The sequence below is a fragment of the Lygodium microphyllum genome, chromosome 20 (genome assembly GCF_053477565.2).
Source record: "Lygodium microphyllum isolate KBCC chromosome 20, Lygodium_microphyllum_v1.1.10, whole genome shotgun sequence".
Classification (NCBI taxonomy): domain Eukaryota; kingdom Viridiplantae; phylum Streptophyta; class Polypodiopsida; order Schizaeales; family Lygodiaceae; genus Lygodium; species Lygodium microphyllum.
In genome coordinates, this window is record NC_141154.1 from 104,211,765 (window position 1) to 104,226,799 (window position 15,035).

General features: G+C 40.3%; 1 pseudogene; it reads left to right on the forward strand.

The window, feature by feature from the left end:
• The first annotated feature begins 2,090 nt into the window (after positions 1-2,090).
• LOC148019201 (cleavage and polyadenylation specificity factor subunit 3-I pseudogene) lies at positions 2,091-3,469 on the forward strand (annotated as a pseudogene).
• The last annotated feature ends 11,566 nt before the right edge of the window (positions 3,470-15,035 follow it).

The window sequence follows — 15,035 nt, forward strand, 5'->3', positions numbered from 1 at the left end:
ATGGACAAACAAGCCACGCTTAAGGAATGATAGAAAAAGTTGGTGGAAGAATCTAGAAGGTGACTGCAGGCCAAGCTAGTCGTGCAGCCATCCGCATCCCTCCCATCGTGCCGCGATGATCTCCCAATGCAATTCCATGCGGATCTGGTGGTCTGGGAATGGCAGGAAATCGAAAAGGACCCTTTCTCTTTCAGCTTCCTTATGCCTAACATCCTGAGAAGGGTCCTACCAATCAAAGTAATGGAGGAGGTGATCGCGGCTGGTAGCCGACTAGTCCAAAAATGGCTAGATGACAGGGCAAAGACCCCCACTCTATGGGACACAGAGGAAGCAGAATTTTGGCAAGACAAAGTGTACGAAGTGCCACACACCGTAAGGGGCTACGACTGCCAACCCCTCTAGAGAAGGCGAAAATGCAATACTAACATGCTCTCCTAGATGGCATTTTGCAACACCCTACCTACGAGAGGAACGACCCCACATTCATGGCATATCCTCGTAGGGTAGGTGTGGATTTTGTTGCCACCCTCCATGGGATGCATGGCTTCCCCGTCATCTACAATTCCAACACCACCTCCTTCGAGGATGCTCTACTTTTTTATTTAGGAAACCTAACCAACTCCATGACACGCTTCCTCGCGGAATTCTCCTTCTGTCTCGATCCCGCTTTCATAACTACTTGTAATTACCTTAGGCTCCTTAAGCTCCTACCCAAGCAAGATCCGGCACCGCAAGAAAATGGCTTGCTTCCCCTCTTTTTTGATCCCAATGCTATTGATAGATGCGCTATGGCCCACTTAATGATGAGAGCTAGCCTACTACCTTCCTTTTGCCTAGCTCTCCTAGAGGATATGAGTGATAGCCAATTCACTAGGTGTAATCACCCCTTCCTTTCCACCACCTCTCTCCACGTCCGCATGAACCTGAAAGGGTACATGCAAAGCCACCAATTTTTGCACAAGTCCATCCGCCCTCCTTCCCCGCCTCATTCAGATGATGAGAATTAGACTTGGCTGTCATACTCCTGATGTAATACTATCCCTAAATGTATGCCCAAAAAAAAAAAGGGAAAAGTCCGAATGCCATTCCACACTGAATGGACGGAAAACTTCACTTACATAACCACTTAGCACCACAAAGGCACGATCACTGCACCTAGGGGTCCTTAAGTTAGGCGTGTCTAGTCGCTTTGGTCAGCTGGCTCCGCTCCTAACCCCCTAGCCCTTTTTGCTCCCCCACTTCATGCTTAGGGCACATCAAGGGCAGGACACACCTAGGGAGATAACACTCACCTATGGTTAGACCTGTCACCCTAAGCCACTGGCACCGCCACCCCCTTGGCACAAATGGGGTCCTTAAGTGTGGGACATCACCCAGGCTCGCCTGCGGTTAGACCCACCTCCCCATTCCACTAGCATGAGCACAATGCACCAACACGCTGAGGAAGCACCCCCCCTTAGGTAGTGTTGAAATGTGCAATGTCCAATTATTGGAATATTGTTATTGGTACCCTAGAGGGGTATCATTGTGTGATTTATGGTAGCCACATAGGAGGATGTGGACTTCATGGATAGATGTGGGACAAGGGTCACCACAAGTTGAATGTGGATCAGAGGATGCCACATAGCAGGCTATTGTCTTGAGGTTCTCTATATAAGAGACCTGCCACTGTATGATCATTAAGCATTGGAATATATTGTTGAGTGTTGCCTACATCGTTGTCTCTCCATTATGGATTTCCTTGTGTATTTTGATCCTCCATAGCATTGCACTAATCTTGCATTGCCCTAGGCTTAGTGGCGGTCTCATTTAGTTTCTTATCATGGTATCAGAGCTGGTCATCCGCTAAGCTTAGGTAGATTAGTGTAGCCGCAGACAGAGAGAGAGAGAGAGAGATGCGGCCTCTCGACGAGCAGGAGACGACGGCGGTGTTTGAGAAACTCCACAAGTTTGTGGGATCCAACCTGAAGCACCTGGTAGAGAGGTCTGCCCTGGAAGGGGCCTCCTCTGCGTCCTCCCCCGGTCGCTACTGCTTCCGCCTGCACAAGAACCGCGTCTACTACCTAACTAGCTCAGCGAGAGAAGCCTCTCAAGCGAGAGTGCAAGAGCACGACAGAGGAGGGGGAGAAGGAAGCCGAAGAAGTAGACGGAAAGGAAGCGGGCAGCCATCATGAGCTCTAACGCGGCCCCTGCCTCTGCCGCGTCGTTGAAGCGCAAGGACTCCTCCGCGAAGCTCTTATGCCCAGGCGACAAGCTTGATATCACCCCCCTAGGTGCAGGCAACGAAGTTGGACGTTCATGTGTCTACATGACCTATAAGGGCAAGACTGTCATGTTTGATTGTGGAATTCATCCAGCGTACTCAGGAATGGCAGCCTTACCTTATTTTGATGAAATCGATCCTTCCACTGTTGATGTGCTTCTTATTACTCACTTTCACTTGGATCATTGCGCCTCTCTTCCATATTTTATTGAGAAGACTACTTTCAAGGGCCGAGTGTTTATGACTCATGCTACCAAAGCTATTTACAAACTTCTATTGGCAGATTTTGTGAAAATAAGCAAGGTTTCTGTGGAAGATACATTGTATGATGAGCAGGATATTTTTCGAACTATGGACAAGATTGAGGTCATAGATTTTCATCAGAATGTGGAAGTCAATGGCATCAAGTTTTGGTGTTATACAGCAGGACATGTCCTGGGTGCTACTATGTTCATGGTGGATATTGCTGGTGTCAGAGTTCCCTATACTGGTGATTATTCTTGTGAGGAAGATCGTCACCTCAGGGCTGCTGAGATGCCCCAGTTTTCACCTGATGTATGTGTGATTGAGTCAACATATGGTGTTCAAGTGCATCAGCCCCGTGCAGTGCGTGAACGGAGATTTACTGACACAGTACATCGGACTGTGGCACAAGGAGGCCGTGTTCTTATTCCTGCTTATGCACTTGGCAGGGCTCAGGAACTCCTCTTGATTCTGGATGAGTACTGGGAAACACATCCAGAGCTGCACAATATCCCTATTTATTATGCTTCACCTCTTGCCAAGAAATGCATGGCTGTATACCAAACTTATATCAATGCCATGAATCACCGTCTGCGCAACCAGTTTGAGGTTTCAAATCCTTTCAATTTTAAACATATTCAAGCTCTTAAGAACATAGATGAATTTGATGATATCGGCCCATCTGTTGTTATGGCTAGCCCTGGAGGTCTCCAAAGTGGACTTTCAAGACAGTTGTTTGACTTATGGTGTCAAGATAAAAGAAATGCTTGTATTATACCAGGATATGCCGTCCAGGGTTCACTTGCTAAAATGATATTGAACGAACCAAATGGAGCTCTTTCAAGGCCACTCAGAAGACTCAGTCACTTCCTTCTCGCCACCCGACCGTCATCAACAGCATCGAAATCTGCAGCCCAGATGATTTCGAGGTGCAGAGACTGTTGGGAACGTATGGCTACATAAATGATCTTATCTTGTGTGGTTTGAAACAAGCCTTAGCCCCTTAGCCTCTTATCCTTTCCATACCACTCCCTAAGATGAATCTCCATATGGAATATCTTTGGGAATCAAAATATATGTCAATCTTGGTTGTGGGAAGAGCCACATATTTAGTCAATGGCATATATGGCATAGATATTTTTGTGTCAAATCTAGTGACACATGTATTGAAAGATTGTGAACAATGATGTGCTCATTCACAATCTATACCTTTGGATGTATTTTTTATGACACCTTTATTTGCGGGTGCCTTGCCCTTGCATGGACATAAAATGGATGTAATTCTCTCACCCATGTTTATGAGGGTCCTCTGCCCGAGCCCACGGGTGCTCAAAAAGGATATTTGATTGTGGTGTGCAGGAGTAGTGTACGTTGATGATGCACTACTTGGGTTGGTTCCTTCTCCCTGACACATGGGGTGTCTAAAAAGCACTTGGGTGGTTCCTCCCGAGCAGCATGGTGCTCGAAATGGACTTGAGGTGTCTAGGTTGCTAGACACATGCACACACATTTGTTGAACACTCCAATTTGTCATTGAGGGGGAGTGTTGAGAGAGTGAGTTTGGCAATGCCAAATCATTGGGGGTGAGAGGTGAGATGGTCACACTGATTGTACATTGAGGAGGGGTGTTGAAATGTGCAATGTCCAATTATTGGAATATTGTTATTGGTACCCTAGAGGGGTATCATTGTGTGATTTATGGTAGCCACATAGGAGGATGTGGACTTCATGGATAGATGTGGGACAAGGGTCACCACAAGTTGAATGTGGATCAGAGGATGCCACATAGCAGGCTATTGTCTTGAGGTTCTCTATATAAGAGACCTGCCACTGTATGATCATTAAGCATTGGAATATATTGTTGAGTGTTGCCTACATCGTTGTCTCTCCATTATGGATTTCCTTGTGTATTTTGATCCTCCATAGCATTGCACTAATCTTGCATTGCCCTAGGCTTAGTGGCGGTCTCATTTAGTTTCTTATCAGGTAGAGCACCGCCCCTTCTCCTTCAGGCACCCCAAAAGCGCCCAACCACCAACTTCGGAGACCCTCGTCAACCCATGACATCGAGTTGGCTGCTCCAACAAACATCATTCTTAAGCTTCCACAAGCACTTGAGTTTACATATGGCCCTCACCCTTACATCAACCCAACGCCAAAGTGCCATAGGACTGGCACCCGTCTAGGAGGGGGGTAATGTTAACCCCAAGTCGAGATGGCGGAAAAATGAAGGAAAAAGCAAAAGGAAGATGGAAAAAGAGCAAAGACACACAGGCGGCCTCTAAAGATGAACCGCGCAACTTTAAATGAAAAGGTGCCTCAAAAAACTTGAAAAACTCTTGTAAAAGAGCGCCAGGCTCCCTCCTATGCCAATTGTAAAATATTAGATGGGTGTAGGCTAGAGGCATAAGGCTAGAAGAGGGATATGGGAAAAGAACCTTGCCACAATGTCCGGTCATGAAAAAAAGAGATGGGTGCCCATGGGATTTTAGGATTTATATATATAAAGTTCAAAAGTGAATAAGACATCATTCTTTGGTGTGTGGCAACAAGAGTCTTCTTCTTCTTCTCTCCTTCTCATCTTCTTGCTTGTGTGTGCTCTTGAGAGAGGGAGTGTGAGAGTGCGAGGGAGTGTGTGTGTGAGAGTGAGGGGTCAAGAGGGTGAAGCTCTTCACCATCTCCTCTTCTCTTCTTCTCTTCTCTTCTCTCTTCTTGCGCGCGCAGCTATGGAGGATGGAGCTTGGAGGTGGAGGAGGCTTGAGGATGCTTGAGCTTGCATCTAGGATCGTGGAGTTACCGTCGTGTGTGAGAGAGGAGGCAACTCATATCAGCACTAAGGTAAGCTCACTACACTCGTAGGATGACAGCGCGTCGGCTAGGTGAGAGATAGCCATTAGAGCTCGCTTGGAACGCTTGAAACAATAAGCAATCCGTGGGTCTTGGCGGTTGAGCGAAAGCTCCCACAAGAACTTACGACGAGTGCTTGGTCGTTGTTGGTATTCACAACTTCATTTGTAATTCTGGTACTTGTCATTCTATTTGTAGTGGTCGTACTCGCAGCACTTGCACAACCTTTGCAATTTTTCTCTTTGGGGCTATAGTCTTCAATTAAGGAATTTTAGAGAAGGCTTTGATAATAGAGCTATGGGTCATCTAGATTTGATCGATAGAGATGTCAACAATAGAAATTTGAGAAGAAATTAAGTAGAGTCTCAATAAAGATAAAAGATATGGGATTTGACTTAAAAAGGAGACATAGTATCCCTCCTTGTCTTCACAATAAGATGTATCTCTCTCACTCTCCTCTTTCCCTCTCTCTCTTACTCTTCTCTCTTGATTCAAGAAGAGTCTCTTCCTTTTATTCAAAGCTAATATTCTCTATGGCTTCTCATGCACTGTATTTATAGTTTAATTGAAGGGAGGGGGGGCTTCATGAGTCATGCCCAAGAATAGGAGTTCTTTATGGAGGATATGTTGCCAATCAAGCTATATGGGAACTCAAGATTTAGCCTGATGCTGGCAATCAGTTCTTTGAGGCCCAGAGAGGTTGCTAGAGATGCCATAACTGATTTGCTTGGATTTCGGGTGACTTTCCTTCAATCTAGGCCTCTTACTAAAATGAGAAAAGGTGGAAAAACTTGAGTCTTTTGTTGAGATAGGGAAGCGAGATCTCATGGTTTTCTTTTGTCCTTGAAATTCCCAAATTTAGGGAGGAGAGGAAGATGGCGATGAGTTTGTGAAGAAAGGGGAGGGACATTCAAATTATCATCTCCTTCCTTTAATAAGCTTTTCAAAAGCTTAGAGCTTTATTTTTCCTTGCCTTAATCTTCCTCAAGTCAAGTTTTGACTTACTTGACTCGCCTAAGTCTTTAAACTCGTCTAGTTTAATCCTAACTTAACTAGCCATAACATTTGTACACATTGCATTTTTCATGTTAAGGTATTTGTAGTGTATCAAGGTATCGAGGTATGAAATATAGATTATTTCACTCAAGACTTTTCAAATATAGACTACTTTTGATAGTCTAAACTTTTCAAATGTATTTTATGGAAAGCCGAAAAAGTTGAAACATCGAGGTATGAAATATAGATTATTTCACTCAAGACTTTTCAAATATAGACTACTTTTGATAGTCTAAGCTTTTCAAATGTATTTTATGGAAAGCCGAAAAAGTTGAAACATCACAATTAGTGCATGCTTAAATATTTTGAATATGTACATTAAACGTCTATGTGTATATTATATATGTTTTATGTATATGTGTACATTAATGCTTTGATCTATGTGTGTATAGCTTCAATATGGATTGTAGTTATGTATGTGTGTATATATTAAGGATGATACATGATTAAAAGACTTGATGATGCATATTAAAGATGTGTGTATATAGGTTTTATATGTTTGGGGAGGTGTGTATATATGTGTGTATATATGGTTAAATGTCTCGATCATATTAAAGCTTTAATATATATCATATTTATGTACATGTGTATATTAATGCATGCATAAAGGTTTTGATTATGCATATTAAGAGTGTGTGTATATATATGTTTTGTATGTTTAGGGTTGTGTATATATTAATATTACTCTTGGTTTTATTTCTATATGTATATTAATGCATTGAATGGTGTTTATTATCATCTATGTGATTATTGTGATTATGCATTAGGCTTTTATATGAAAGATATGGTTAAGCTTTTGCCTTATGAATGGTGTGATTAACTTTGTGACTTATGTGTTTTTCCTCTTAACTTAATTGTAGCTTAATGCATACCTTTGCCAAAGTCTCTCATAAGAGAAGAAGCTTTTGTGTGTCTAGGTCAATATTCATTTACTTTACGAAAATGTGTTCTCTGTGTGTGTGTGCGCGCGCGCACGCGCGCGCGCGCGTGTGTGTGTGTGTGTGTGTGTGTGTGTGTGTGTGTGTGTGTGTGTGTGTGTGTGTGTGTGTGTGTGTGTGTGTGTGTGTGTGTGTGTGTGTGTGTGTGTGTGTGTGTGTGTGTGTGTGTGTGTGTGTGTGTGTGTGTGTGTGTGTGTGTGTGTGTGTGTGTGTGTGTGTGTGTGTGTGTGTGTGTGTGTGTGTGTGTGTGTGTGTGTGTGTGTGTGTGTGTGTGAAAAACTTTGATGATCATCTTCAAAGGATTAAGAAGATATTGGTAGAAAGATATGAAGGAGGCCTTGTCGATGGGCTAAATTTAATGGAAGATATAGATGAAATAAAGGGCTACATATGAGAAATCTATGAGTTCATTCGCAAATATTGGGAAACCTAGGCTTTGGAAAAACATGAAGATAAGTTGTAAGACCTTGCTAAGAGCAACAGTCATATAGAGGATGGCATGTCTAAGTTAGTGGCTCAAAGGAATGATGACTTGCTTGCACTTGACAACATTGCTCTTGATATTCAAGTCACATCTTTGAAAGTTTACCTGAGTAGGTTCTTTGCAATATTAAACCAGATGAATCATCACATTTGCTCCTCATCAAATGCATAGTATAATAAGCATGTGTACTTTCTTCTTTTTTCACAAATCCTCCAATAGAAATGTTCATTCTATTGTTGGATTAGTGGAATTTTGAAAGATTTGGACTTAAGTATATCTCATGATGACAATGATACAATATGCTTTTTCAATTTGGATTGTTGCATGTGTGAGATTGCATCATTGCTTCTGTCAAATAAAATATTGAAATTTAATGTTTTTGAAAATGTAATAATATCAAAATAAAGTTTCAATAACTTGGCATTTGTGAAAATTATTGTCACGACACTCTTTTTTGCTTCTTCTTATTTTAGGTTATCCTCAACAATGGCGCTAGCAACACATTCTATGCTTGGAGATAAGCATAGACAAGTTGCAAGAGTTAGGATTAGATTATGTGCTCATAGCCATGCAAGAGATATGCATGAACAAGATGATACAAATGGAGTCAATGTTACTATCCAAATGTTAGATTATCTATGCCAAGCCAATCAATTTAACGATGCATCTTGCTCTACTGTCGTGAATTGCTATCCTTTCATGTTCATATGCCTACTATAACTCAACATTGCAATCAAAGTGTAAATAATGTAAATGGGGAATTTAGTATGCGTAGGGAAATGCTTGATGTTAGTAGAGTTGAATGTAGGCACATGGCAAGGGTTAGAATGGAATTACAGCAATTGTATCATATCGCAATAGCTCAAAATAGATATGGTGCCATTCAAGATCTACTTGCAAGTGATACAAGCGTCCAAATGCTAGTTGCACCATTGTTATCCTTGGAAGTTCAACAATGTGATATTGGTCAAGAAGGAAACACAACTATCCACAATATAGATATTCAAATGTTGGATAACCATATTGCATCTACCTCTAGTGCTTGAATTGCTACCCTTTCAAGTGCAGATACATAGCACAAATCGACAGTACAATCAAAGCCTAAATAATTCAAATGTTGGATTGAGTGTGTGTAGAAAAATGCTGGATGCTACTAGGGTTGAACATAGAAGATAGAGGGAAAGAGCTAAAACACTATCATAACCCATGCATTGTAGTACAACAAATAGAGATGGATACGCCATTCAACCTTCAAATTAGAGTGTTGCAAGTGCTCAAACGCTAGGTGCACCATTCTTGCCCTTTGAAGTTCAACCACCTAGCCTTGCTCAAGATGGCAACACAACTATCCATATTGCAGTTGCACATATGGAGATACTTGATCACCAATGCAGGGTTCTAGAACCTATATTCTTCCTCAAAATGGTGGATTTTGTCCAATTCACCATGACATGCCACCTGATTTGGATATTCATCCATGTACAAGAATATTGCTCTTCCATAAACTTGACTTGCATACAATGTTGGTACACTTTCCAAGGTTTATGAGGATTGCATGGCTGATTTGTGGTAATCTAAAACTAAAAGAATGCATTTAGCTTTCCCTGGAAAGCATTTTTGTAGAGAAGGAAAGGTAAGTTTACCACCTCTACAACAACCACCATAACCTCTACATAATTTGTTGGATGGCTCACATCCACACAGTAGAGAGTTCAAAAAAATATATGTGCTTACAATAGTGCATTGGATTTTGTTTCAATGGGTGCAAAGTTTGATTATATTTTTCCTCAAAATGGGAAACGGATATACCTTTCGGGTCCATGGATCAATGTATCACCGCAAGGTTCCCGTGACATTTAGCATGCAACATTGGGAGGTCATGAAGGGTATTATGAGATACCTTAATGGCACTACAGATATGTGCATTTGTTATGGTGGCTAAGATATTAGAGTCATGGGCTACATAGATTTTGATTATGTAGAACATATAGATAGTAGAAAGTCCACCTCTAACTATGTCTTTACATTTGCTAGAGATTCTTGAATATTTAGGATGTACAAATGCACGTTATGTCTTCCTTAGGAAGATGATGAGCATAGGATGAGAAGATGTCTAATCCTCATCTTATTGTACTTCTATATACATTTTGTATCTTGATACGTTTTTCTCATTTTCTCCACACTTGGACACATTCTCCTTTAAGTGGGAGGTTGTTGGGGTCTAAATGCACATGTGCCTAGTCAACCACATTTACTTTGTACACTATACACGCACGCGTGCATATACTAGAGGTGGCAGGCACCCATCATTGTCACATTATTCATTATTCTTATCTTGTGGAAATAGAATAAGGGGAGGCATGTCACACATTGTGACGGTTGGAATTCCCACATACCAAATCACTCTATTCTTGCTTGAACCTCCATAGCTTTTACTTCCACTTGTGCTTCCACTTTTTCTCCATCTTTCAAAAAGTAGTTGAAGAGTGAAGTTTAAGCTAGTTAAAGTATGTGTCATTACTGCAAGGCTAGATTGTATTTGCAATTAGTGCAACTACAATTGTACGGTATGAAGGTTACTACAGTCAGAGACTCAAATCGTTTCAAGAGCTATAGAGATAATTATTTCCATATTCAAAATTATATGTTGATAATTTAGGAATTAAAGGGAAATATCTCTTCTAAGAAAGATAGAGAGAATTGCTAAATATCCTAAGTCTTCTAAGACTACTCATTTAGTATATTTAGATACTCCAATACGCAAGGTGGTAGAACCATTCTCAAAATAATATCCTCATGATAGGAAAAGATCTCTCATAGGCAATTTAAGAGAGACATTTAAAAAAATCTTATGAAAACTTAGAAAAAGTCCAAACCCTTCTTTCATATTTTAATAATGTATTCATGATGCAATAATATAAAGGCTAGCAAAAAAACTCACAAACATAGTTGAAATGCTAGCCTTGTGGATTCAAAAAGAGGACTTATGTTTCTTCTTCACTTATAAATTTAAGTCCTTTTTTGTTTCTATAAGGAAATGAATATAGCCATTCTCATATATGGGGTTAAAGGCCACATGGCAGCTCTCTACATTTACTTTGTACACAATGCACAATGTCCACACACCTATATACTCCACATGACACCCACCATCACTATCATTGAAAGGTAGAGCCTAAGTAGAAGCATACAAGCAGAAGAAAGAGCAAAGCAAGACCTATGGTGGATAGAGAGAGAGAGAGAGAGAGAGAGAGAGAGAGAGAGAGAGAGCATATGTGGGAACTCCAATAGTCACAATGTGTAGTCGGTCTTCCCTTATTCAATACTCACTAAAAGAATAAAGAACAAAATAATAGTGATGGGTGCCCACCACCTAAAATATACAAGTGTGTGATCACAATGTGTAAAGTAAATATAGGGTGACATAGGTACATGTGCCTTTACCCCCAACAACCTCCCACTTAAAGGTAAATATCTCTCTAGTGAGGAAAGAACAAGAAAAAAGTGACAAAGTACAACTGCACATAAAGTAAACAGGATGAGGAATATACATCATAATATCCTACACCCATAATATTCCTAAGGAAGGCAAAACATTATGTTGAGAGACTTTTAGTGAGTAGATCTATAGGATTCTTGTTAACCGAGATCTTGAGAAGCTCAACAGACTTGTCCTCTACCACCTCCCTGATGAAGTGATAGTGTACCTCAATGTGCTTTGTCTTTGCATGGAAGACTGGATTCTTGGCCAACTGAATAGCACTCATAGAATCCAAATGCAGTATAGTAGTAGCAATAATACCAAGGTCTATCACCAAACGGCCTAAGCATAGGGCCTCCTTGCAAGCCTTAGTGGCTACAACATACTCTACCTCAGTAGTAAATAAGGCCGTGCATTTCTGCACCCTAGACATCCAAGAAACAATATCTCTAGCAAACGTGAAGACATATCCAAAGGTGGACTTTCTACTTTCTACATGTCCTACATAGTCAGAGTCAGTGTAACCCATGATTGTAGTATCCTCATCACTATAGCAAATGCTCATATCTATAGTGCCTTTTAGGTACCTTGTGATACCCTTCACGACATCCCCATGTTGTTGGCTAGTTATAGCCATATAGCATGCCATAACTCCCACTACAAGTGATATGTCTTGACAACTGGCCATGATAGCATACATCAAACTGTCCATTGTAGATATATAAGGAAACTTGGCTATCTCGACCTTTGGTCATCTGAGTGGGGACAATCTATCTGACTAACCTTCATATGGAAAGGTAAGGGACAAGCAATACACTTAACATCTTACGTATAGGAGCGCTCAAGAACCTTCTATATGTAGTCCTTCTATGACAAGTCAAAGCTCTTCTTGAGATGACTTTTCAAGGCATTCGGCTCATCGTAAACTCTCCTAACAACAATCAATATATCATCAACATAAAGTGCGAAGATAATAAGGCTACCATCAGAAGTCTTATTCTTGTAGAGACACAGATCTTTTCACTATGTGTATATCCTTGTGAATGCATGAAAGCCTCAAACTTATGGTACCATTCCCTAGGTGCCTACTTAAGGCTATAAAGACTCTTTCTTAACTTGCACAGTAGGTGTTTTCTACCTTTTTTCTCAAAGCCATTAGGCTACTGCATATAAATGTCATCATGCAAGTCCCTATGTAAGAAAGCCATCTTTACATCCATCTGATAAAGGTCTAAATCTAAATAAGCAAGCATAGGGTATTCATCTTAACCATAGGAGAGGAGACCTAATCAAAGTCAACATCATGCTCCTGGTTAAAACCCTTTGCAACCAATCTAGCTGTATATCCTAGCTTGTGGTGTCTAGGGATACTCTTTAATTTGTACACCCACTTGCATGGCAAAGCATGCTAATCACTTGGCAAAGGAACCAAATCCCACTTATGATTTTTTTACCATCATCCATACCTTGACTTTGTGCCCTCTCCCAAGAGTAAGTATCACCTCCATGCATGGGCTCATCATAGGGAAAAGGCTCACTAGCATCTGTCATCATAATATAGTCCATGGAGGGTGCAAATTTATTAGGTTGATATCTATTTCTAGTAGATTGTCATAAAACAAACTATGGGGCCTGCATATCCTATCCAACATCATGATCATAGGCCACTAGAACATTAGTTACAAGCTATCTAGTTGATTTTACGATAATAGGAGACTCCTCTTGAAATATTACTTTGTGTACCTCAACTAGTTGCTTAGGTTGTTTGTGCATCTTATTCTCATGGAAAATAACTCATTTTAGCTACAGATGACCTTCCTAGCCTACAAATCCCATAGGCAATAGCCCATCACCTGCATCTCCACAACCCATTTCACTGATTTAGGATCCAATTATTGCATTTGTCCTTGGGATCATGGCAAAAATCCTCACATCCAAAGACACACAAATGAGAATATGATGGAGGTTTTTTGAGACCATACCTCCTCTACAACTTGACAATCAATAGTAGTACATGGGGATCTATTTATCAAGTGTATGGCAGTAGTAACTATCTTAGTCCAAAAATGCTACGGTAAGCCTACCTAGCTAAGCATACTACTATGGACTCTCTCTTGAATCATCCTATTTATGCACTCTACAATACCATTCTAGGGTGGGATGTAAGGGGTAGTAAACTGATACTTAATACCCTACTTATCACAAAATTGCTCAAATTATTTAGAGACATATTCATCTTCATCATCTAAACTTAGTTATTTGAGTCGATACCCAAATAGGTTCTCAAAAAGAGAAAGCCAATGATGAAAGATAGTCAATATATCTGATTTTTTCTTTATGGGATATGTATAAACCTTATGTGAATAATCATCAATGAAAGTCAGTACTTCAGACCACTTGGTGATTGATCGGACATAGGACCACGTACATCAAAATAAACAAGAACCTGAGGCTCGCCTATGCATGTTATACCAAACTTCTTATAAGAACTACATGTTTGCCTGCCATAAAGACAATAATCACATGAATCAAAAAATTTGTAATCAAGGGTGGAAGATATTACAAATGAGAAAGCATTTTCATTCTTTTTACAGATATGTGCCCAAGGTGACGATGCCATTAAGCTACATGTGATATATCAACCATAGCCAAAACATGGTCAATAGACCCAAATACAAGCAAGGGATAGAAGCTATTGGCTTTGACACCTCAAGCAAAGACAAGATTTCCATGGGTAATCTTCCATGTAGAATCACCAAAAGATACATGATACCCTATATCATCCAATTGTCCACAGCAGAGAGTAAGCTTTCGGCCAAAGCCAAAATATGGCATACATAATGCCAAACAAAAGTGCTATCTAAAGCAAAATGGCATCTAACATCAAGAATTCCAATAATATCCAATTCCAAGTCATTTCTTAGTCTCACAAAATGTGTCATGCTACGATAGTAATGAAACCAATTCTTATGTAGGGTAACATGAAAAGAAGTCCTTGAATCAAGCAACCAATATTAAGAAAAAGTAGATGAGATGTCAACCAATTGACTAACATCAAGAGAAGAAGCTAGCAAGATGTAATCATTATTAGACTCAGGCTCCAAGGCTTTTGTCTCCTTAATTTTTACATTGGACTTATTAGGAACAATGCTATGATTGTTAGACTTATCCTACACTTTGCCCTTGTATTTCTCTTTACACTTATCATCATGCATCTTATGGCATTGTTGCCTAATATTACCTTGTTTTCCACAATAATGATATGTAAGAGAGGCCTTATGACCACGAGACTTACTGCGAGACTTCCCACAAGACTAAGACCTCTGTGAGTCTTTGTTATGATGGTCATTACTACTTTCACCATCATATCTACCCCTAACATTCAATGTATGAGAAGTACGGGCTACATCCACATTCTTTCTATTTATCTCCTCTGTACATAAGGCACCCTCAACATCCTTAAGTTTCAAACCATCCTTAGGTATATTAGCACACATGGTAGTATAAAAGTATCCCATGTCTTAGAAAGTATCACAAGCAATAGCAAGGGAAGAAGATTATCCTTAAACTCAATGCGATGTGAAGTCAATTGTTTGAAAATTGAGTGAAACTCATTTTTTTGGATAGACACACTAATCCCTTCTTTCATGCAAAGGTCCATGAGCTGTTTCAACAACCAATACATTTGTAAAGTATGACTTTTCTTATTATAAAGATTACATA